The sequence below is a fragment of the Protopterus annectens genome, chromosome 9.part0 (genome assembly GCF_019279795.1).
Source record: "Protopterus annectens isolate FY-2018-M chromosome 9.part0, PAN1.0, whole genome shotgun sequence".
NCBI lineage: Eukaryota > Metazoa > Chordata > Ceratodontiformes > Protopteridae > Protopterus > Protopterus annectens.
This window is the reverse complement of record NC_056743.1, coordinates 1,669,348,860-1,669,358,716: the sequence shown is the minus strand read 5'-3', so window position 1 is coordinate 1,669,358,716 and position 9,857 is coordinate 1,669,348,860.

Genomic DNA, 9,857 nt, shown 5'->3' with positions numbered 1-9,857 from the left:
AAAGGCAATCTGTTCCAAAAAAAAAATTGTCGCCACAAACATAGCTGTCCATTTTGCACATGTGCCCACTGGACCTATTTTAAATGTTTAAAACCATAGATATGGATACTTACAAGTCCAATGAATTAGTCTTTCCAGAAGACAATATATAACCCGACTATGTGGGAGGGTACACTCCGCACTCCCCAGTGTGGATGGCTGTGCCCCCCACACCCCATCTTATTTTATATACTAACTCTAGGATCACACTACAGTGGGGAAAAGAACATATATAACTTTCAACAAAATGAGTTTCAGTCAAATGAGTTTTAAGTGGAATGAGCTTTCAGTGAATTTTGCGCAGGCAACTGAGTTTCAGTGAAATGAGCTTTCAGTGAAATGAAGTAGACACATAGATATATATATATATATATATATATATATATATATATATATATATATATATATATATATATATATGTATATATATATATATATATATATATATATATATATATATATATATATATATATATATATATATATATATATATATATATATATATATATATATATATATATATATAGTTTCACTTCAGAATCCTGAAATATCACAATCCCGAATTTCAGAAAATTTCATACTCTGGAAGCTCAAAATCCTGAAAATTCAAAATCCTGGAAACTCAAAATCCTGAATCCCAAAAGACTGAAAACACATAGGATACATATACTGACTATAGAGAACACAAACCAAATTACATTCCATCAAATATAAGTAGGGGGCTAGCCCCCTTGCACCCCCATGTGGGCAGCTGCACCCCCCACACCTCTGCAACTTAAATATATCATCTCCAAGATTAGACTTCACTACACTATTGTGAGTTATGTTGTAGTATACCAAGTTTAAAGGGAATGTTACTAACTTTACAACAGGCAGTCATGAATACATGTGATGGTGTCTGCCATTTTTTTTTCTGTGGAGTGCAATCTGGGAGTTTATATATTTAATTAGCAGCCATAGCAGCCATACTTGGATAAACGTGCTATCCTTTGTCTTGTATGTGTTTCTCTTTGTCCTTGTACTGGAATATTGTCATTCTTTGTGCCCTGTATATTTTCAGTATTTTGAGATTCAGGATTTTGAGTTTTCAGGATTTTGGGTTCCAGATTAGTGTAGAGCATTTGGACATCAGATCCACACTCTGAATCTCTTACTGCAACAAATCTGTCCAAACGTTGGCAAAAATGGGGGTCAAGGGGCCCAAACTAGGGTTCTCATTTAATTATTGCCCATATCCCTTCCGACTCTGCAGCAACTGTTCTGCCTTGCAACAAAATAGTAGGTCCTGCCAACTCTGAAACCCAGGGCCCTGTAAACTACAATCAAAACAATGCACCATTACACTATCTGAGCTCTATAAAATAGATTTCCAAACATATGACACTCACCTTCAAAAACAGGAAGCCAGTCTGGTGGTCCCCGGCCATAAAGAAACTGTACAACAGAAGGAGGGAACTGATATGGAATAAGGTGAAGTCCCAAAACTGGAAAAAAAAACATTATCAGCCTCAATTAAAAGCTGAGATCCCTCATTAAATACTACATAGTTAGCTGTGAAAACAGAATTGGGGCGCATAGTAAAGACAATCACAAGGCCTCATATAGTTATGTAAAAAATCTCCATGGCAATACCAAGATTTGCTCTGAACTGCTAGACAATTGTACCTCCTAGACCAAGCCAACAAATATTGCCAATAAACTGGCTGACATATTGAGTGCAAACTTTGTCCCTCTCCTACCCCCCAAAAGACCAATCACAATACCAGTACACTGCCAGGCACCCAGTATTACTGCTGCACAGGTTAAATCAGCACTGTCCAAGGCCAAGAATACAGCTTCTATGGGACCTGACAATATCCCTGGCTGTGTTCTATATGAACTACAGAGTGACTTGGCAGCACACCTATACTCCCTGTTCAAGCATAGCCTCATCTCAGGCTTTGTCCATACTGAATTGTTTACTGCAACAGTCACCCCTCTCCACAACTGAGGTATGACTACAGACCATGTGAAATACTGCCCCAACTGCCTGACAACTCTGTTATGCAAAGCTGTGCACCTAATAAACAGGGATATGGGAATATGTAGACTCAGGATCCCACACAGTTTACTTTTGTGAAGCGTAGGTCATACCTGCTCAATCAACCTTGTCAACTTCTTGGAGTCAGTCACCTGAGCTGTGTATGAAGGCAAGGTGGCACATACAGCCTATCTTGATCTGGCCAAAGACTTTGATAACATCCCCATTCAGGAATCATGCAAACACTCTCTAAGCTAGGCATCAATCCCTATATCACTAGGTGGGTTACAAACTGGGTCACAGACAGGACTCACAGCGTGGAAATAGCTGACTTCCAAGTCAGACTGCTGAGCAGTCATAAGTGGAGTCCAACATGATTCTTTCCTGGGTCAACTTCTCTGAAGTCCATGTCGACATTAAGAGACTCTGGCTGACAAGAATTGCAGACAATTGCAAGTTGGGAGCTATTATTAACTACCCGAGTGATGTTGGCATCCTACTGATAGGCCTCACTGAGACCAAAGACTGGTGTCAGAGCAATGGCCTTAAGCTCAATGTTAGAAAATGTGTTGTCATCCCCTTTGGGGAAAACCCTGTTCCCATGAATTACCACATCAATGGTAGTCCCATAAACAAAGAAGGTTTTATAAGAGATCTGGCTACACATGTTGTTAGCAATGTCTCATAACCACTACATTGCTACTGTGGTCACAAAGTCCTTCTTTATGGCACATCTCATTACTAACTCATTAGCATCCAGGAAGGAAGAGATCATTGTCCCCCTGTACTCTTCCTGACAGAATGATACAGTTTGTTCAGAATACAGAGTCTGATGGATGTGAGGTAGGTAAATGAAATGTATGTCCTCATTTTCTGACAACAATTATATCATTACAGTGATTTACCACAGAAATGGTAATAATCTGCAAAACAGACCAGAAATATGAGCAATAAACCTGGACATCCTGAAACAGTTCAGCCAGTTGACAGGTATGGTCAGAACCCCTTTCGGCACTGAATGTGGACCAAGGCTGACAGAGTGGTGGGTGGAAGCCATGAAAATGGAGATGTATCTGAAGTACTGGCATAGATAAACTAACACAGTTGCTGTAGTAACACCCTCCTGTCTGCTCTAACATATATTTAGTGAAATAGCACAAGTAATTGAACTGGGAAATCTGCTATAGGTAATTGCACATGTATTTGCAAATATATCAGGCACTATGAGGATGTAACAGCACTGACAAACAGACACCTGTGTGAAAGTGCATACCCACAACCAATATCACCACAGTCACATACCGGTAAGTCAAGTGAACAGTAGAGTATATGGACTGTGTGAACAAATATATCATTGTGTGCCTCCCACACACTAGCCCTATATATACAGTCCCAATTCTCAGTGTAGTCTGAATCCTGACCTTGGTACAGGACATGTCTCAGTCTGCCCCTACAAACACATACTGTCAATAGATCAGCAGAAACTGGAGCAGCATGCAGAGTCAGCTAAAGAAGGAGGCATAATACTTACACCCACCCCCTACATACACAGCCCAAATAACATGTACACATGACATGAGCATACGATCATGACAGTCTGTTAAAAATGGCCAGACATATACAGGCCTCTCACATGTACAGTTCACCTCAGAATGTACAGGCTCAGGACTCATATCTATGGCCTCTTCCCTGACATGTCTGTGGGTCTACTACATCACTGGGATGGTAGCAGTAATGAAGTCAAGAAATAATGATAATACATATGTCTGTGCCTCATTGACATCTGGACAAGGCCTGACATCATTTAGGGACAGAAGCACAAACACAGTGGTAGACTGGGCATATTGCTGTCATGTATTGAGACAGTTGCAGGTGTTACTAGGTTTATTGTAAAATATCCTTTATGAGGAATATGATGTCAGTAATACCAATACATGTGAGTATTTACTGACTGCATTCCCCAGAGTCCATGACCGATTTACCAAGGACACCAACTGTCTGAGGAACAGGCAAAACATAACAGCCAAACATGAGGCCAGTCTGTGGACACCTTGCCAATGGAGAGGTATTGCAGAGACATATCACTGTCAGTTGTAAAGTCACTCACTAAATGCATGTCCACACAAACCCTGTCAATCTATCAATCCACCATGTGTATAACAGCACTCATAACATAGAAACTGTACACAAATCTGGGGCTATGTCGCCCATGTTGTTTGGCTTTCTCTACATGTCCTCTCCTCTGATGTATTGCCGCTTACTGTATGTCAATCTGTAGCCCACCACCTCTGTAATGTCTCTCCTACAGGCAAGAAAAAGGGCCAAGGCCCACATTAAAGAATGTCCCATGTGTTGGAACTAACAGCAGTGTCCAGGCCCACAGCACAATACTATGTGGGCACCTACATAGTGGTATGGCCTTAGCAATACCTGACATCTTCATCTGTACAGAGGACAGACAGAAAGTAGATAGCTAACAGGTTATGCATAAGGATGAAAGTTTTGAAAGACAGAAGTCTGAAACTGAAAGGTATGCCATTACTAAATGACAGCAGTCCTCAATGACATGTTCAAAAACATAGAAGTTTACAGTTTATATCAAAATATCAGATCAATATCCAAAAGAAGACGCATAAAAATATACAGCTCAAACATGAAGAACAAGATAGTCAGTACTCAGAGTCCCAGCTTTGCATGCAGGGGTTTATGGTTCTAATACTACAATCTGCAATTTACTTTAACTTAGAAAATAATGTTAAAAGTACTAACGTAATGATACCATATGTGTTAAACTATTTTTGTCAACCAGTGTGCTGTAGCTGGAGTAACATGCAAGTGTCACTGCATAAAACCTGGGATACTACCCATGTGTAAAACAAATACAAAGAAAAAAGATTGTGGTACTAATCATGTATACCCAGGTGTCCCATACAGTATAGTCACACCCCTTGCTACTGTAATAATAGCACATAGAAGCATGTTATGTACAGTAAATTAAGTACACTTATTAAAGATGTCATTGCCCTGGTATTTTATCAGAATGGAATGTGATCACTAGTTAGCAGAGCTGAGCTATGCTTAGCAGGTTTAAGCATTGCTTAAATGCAAATGGTAAGCGGATTTGCGCACTGGTAAGCAAGGCCTACATGGTGTAATCACGTATTGGTTTAACCATACATTAGCACAGCTTACCATCACGTAAACCCAAGTAAACATGCTTAAAGCTGTTAAAAATTGCCTTAATCACTCTTTATCAAACAGTCCTTATTCTGCCTAACAACAAAATAAACAGCCCTTGCAGGTATTGAACCCAGAAAACCACAATTACAGCAATTTACCAGTAAGCCACCTCAAATGAATGGCTTTAAGATGTTTTCTCAACCATACCCTTCTTTACAGCCAGTTTACAATAGGGAAAAGAAACTGCACAATTATGAAGGATTGGTATCTACAAATATATATGTATATCTGAAAAGAATTATATAAATAGAGATAGAGAGATAGATATGTATGGAGATGCATATGTTTATAACAATATATACATATATTACCAATAAATACTGGTGTATGTGTGTATATATATACATATATATATATATATATATATATATATATATATATATATATATATATATATATATATATATATATATATATATATATATATATATATATATATATATATATATATATATACATATATATATATATATATATATATATATATATATATATATATATATATATATATATATATGCATACATGTTCCAAAATGCCCATACAAACATGTGCTGCTGCTAGACCACTCATAAGTCGGGCAGCATGCACAGTCGGATACAAAAGGACCCATGACAGTCATATCTGCCCCCCCCCTCAAAGTCCAAATAAATAAGTGAACAGTACACTGCTACAAAATCATGATAGGCCATGCACAATGGCCAGCCATACTCTAACCTCTTCGCAGAACAACTGAAGTAACTGAACATAGCAAAGAGAAATACAACCAGCCAGTAATGCACACATGTTTATTATACTCTGATGTGTTGGCCAAAGCCTTCAAGGAGTAACATTACAAGAAATACTTGCCTTAATCACAAGAAGCAATTAACACTTAATTACATAATCAAATACACAGCCTCTGATTACACTCCTCATTTAACCCCCTAAGGGATAAAATATCACATTTAATATTAATACATTGAGTCTGTACATAACAACTGTCCTTTTATGAATGTTTCATCAAACTGAAGAGCAGAACTTTTCCAAAACAGTACTTTGAACTCACTACTATCCCAATTGTGAGATTTATTCAAATGTACAGCTATAGAACTGTCATTTTTCTTATGAGTAATGTGTCTCACATGTTCTAACAGCCTAGTTTTAAAACTTGTGTGACTTTCCCCCACATAAAATATGTTACAAGGGCATCTAAGAGCATACTCTATACACCAACATCTTGAATGTACAGACTTAAAAATGTTTTCCAGCCTTTCCCCTCAGCAGGAAGGACAGCACTAAATGTTGATAGACCATTATACCTATCAACTTCCTGCTGTATGACTTCTGGACAAAGCCTGACATAATTGGTGGAGAGAGGCCTAAATATATGGCCATACTTGAAATATTGCTGTTATACACTGAAACAGTTGCTGGTGTTGCAGGGTTTGTTGTAACATATCTTTTCTGATGGATATAAAGTCAGAAAAATAAATGTATATTAGCATTTATAGATTGCAATCACCAGAGTATGCTACTGATTTGCCAAGGACAACACCTGTCTAGGGAACAGACCAAACATAACAGGCTTACCTGAAGCCATTATGTGGATAGCCCTACATTTGAGAGCTATGCAGAGATAGAACTTTGCCAGACTGTAACCCACGCAGAAGTAGCATGTGCAGACAAACCCTGTTAGACTAGCAGTATTCCAAACATATAACAGCAATACTCACATTCTGCCCCTAAGTCTTGAACCTTCTCCACCATTTAGTTGGCTTGTCTCCACAAGTCTTGTTGTAAGAGGTAGTAGCCCACACAACTCCAAGATGTCTTCCTCACAAGTAATGAAAAGGGCCAACGCCTACATGGAGTACTCAATTATAGGAGTGTGTTTCCATGACATTGGCTATTGGAAGAACTATACAGCTGCTGCACATGCAAGTAGAAAGTGGGGAACACCAATAGCTGCACAGGCTGTCACCTGGTCATGAGCATCAACTACAAAACCCATGCTACCACTTATTCAAACACGCTCTATCTCTGTAGTGCAGAGAGAGAGAGAGAGAGAGAGAGAGAGAGAAATAAAACAAACTGGAAAAGAGAAGAAAAAAAGAAAAGGTAAGCAGAACATGTAAGCATGTAATTGAATGTAGGACTTAGTCTGTAATAATGGGAAATATGATTTGTAAGAATATATGTCCTACCAAGACTTGCTGTATTAATATCCTGCTGAATAGCTGCTATGGCCATAGCATCTGGTCCTCTCTGCAATGGGAGAGATCACAGCCATAGCTTTCAACTGTACAGATCTTTACAGAGTTTCCAGATTTTACCATCATAATGTGTTGTCTGTTCCCCCTGAAATCTGTACTTTTCTGGCAAATAGCTGAGGATTGAAGTCATCAAGTAATGACAAACACTTGAGTTTAAGACTCCACATCCTTAAGAATATTCACAGTAATGCAAATTGTATCATTCTACAAACTTCCTAAGTTTATACCAAGAGTATTTAAAGTCTGTCCGTATTTACCCCCCATCATTTTAGGCTACGTCCAGATGTGATGCTCTAAGAGGTTGCAAGGTAGGATCACAGTTCAGGAGCCTGACTCGCCCTGGGAAAGGACAGCTTACATATGACAACCATGGAGGTGTCTGTCAAACAGCTGTGACTGTACACTGTTAGGCTAGTTAATGAGATGTTGTCCATATCCATATAGTACCTGTGAATATGAGTATGATACATGTTTGTCTTGTAAAGCTAAAACACCTATATAGGGCATGTGCATAGTAAAGTACTGTTGCAAACATGTGTGTTGAACTGCATGTGATATATTGAATTAATAACATTCAACTGTACAGTGTTCTGCTGGACATTAAGCACATTTGTGACTGATACCTGTAGTCACATACACATATACCTGTGTTATGTCAGCCAAACCACTGGCAAGTTTGTGAGCAATGACAATGTAAAATAATAGCCTACATATGACTGTTGGACATCATCCAGTTTATCACAGTGATGTCAAAGCCTACTGTGCAATCAACTTACTAATGCATGGTGCAGCTATACTAATACAGTATAAATACCAATGTCCTTTTTGTCGCCCATTTATGTGTGCCATTGTCCAGATGTACTGCTATAACAGGTTGAGAAGTATGATTTGGCAGCACTGTAAATACAGTGTGACATACTAACATAGAACAGAAATGTATACCAGGTATCCCCTGAGCACATGTATGTATGCGTATTTTCAAACCTAAAACAGGTACTAGCATGATGAAACAATACAGCCACAGTACAAGCGAGGACTGAGGACATGCATTTTATTAGACACTGAGTAACATGTTTCAAATACTCCACATTAATGTACAAAGTTTGCATTTTCATTTAGAAACACTTCTTCAGATGTGGGCAATGTCCCACAAATAAGTTGCAACATCATACAAAGCTCTTCCAGGTAAAGTAAATGCAGTTTAAATGCTGAGTACAAGTGAAAAGCTGTTTACATCAATAATATGTGTATTTTCAGCTGGAAGGCACAAAACTAATCACATGGGTTTCAAACAGTCAGGTACATAGGTTGTGCATGTTGCACATGTGTCTAATATCAGTGTCAATGCATGCAACAGACATAAATTTATACAGTTACTGGTTGTTGCATTGCCCTGTCACTGATATGGGTACTAGAATAGGCATGATTATCAGGTAGTACTCGGAGAATAGTCCAACTGTGTTATGACCCTCTGTCCATGCCTATTACTAACAGCTATAGCAACACCTATATACAGCGGATATCGCAAGTGTACACACCCCTGTTGGAATGCAAGGTTTGTGTGCTATATGACAATGAGACCACAGAAAATCATTTCATAATGTTTCTCTTCTTGAATGTGACCCTTAACCTGTACAGTTCCATTGAAAAACAATCAAAGGTATTTCTAAGAAGGTGAGCAACTATTGTCAAGTGAAGATGTGCCATGAAGTTAGAGTCCAAACCAAGAGAAAGGAATGCTGTAACCATCTCAAGAGGTGCACACACAATATATCAGTTTAATGGTGTGTACACTCATTCAAGTGGCTTTTTGTACTAATTATTATTTCCATACATTTTCACAGACCACATTGTTATGTTTTCAATTGAATTGCACAGGCTATAGGAAACATTAAAGGTGGGAATTGTTTTGAAACAAGTTATTGTAGTGTTATGTTTCAATTGCACAAATACCAGGCTTTGTAATAGGGGTGTGTAACTTTTATATCCACTGTAGCTATATGGACTCAGCAGTACCTGACCTGAATAACCAGCCTCCACCAAGGTAGAGTAATCCCCTTTGGTGGACAGCAGCAATACATAAACCACATAATAGGCTGCTATATTGGCTGTACAGGGACAAATAGGTACAGGCAACAACTTGGAAGTAAGTCCACTTCTATCTGAGCAAGCATATAAGTTCACAGGGGACTTCCTGTAAGGCTGACTATGACTACAAATCAGGCATATTCACACCACCAATGACAATTGCAACAATGTCTCCGCATGTTGTCAATCTCAGAAGAAACAACACAGCTCACCCTT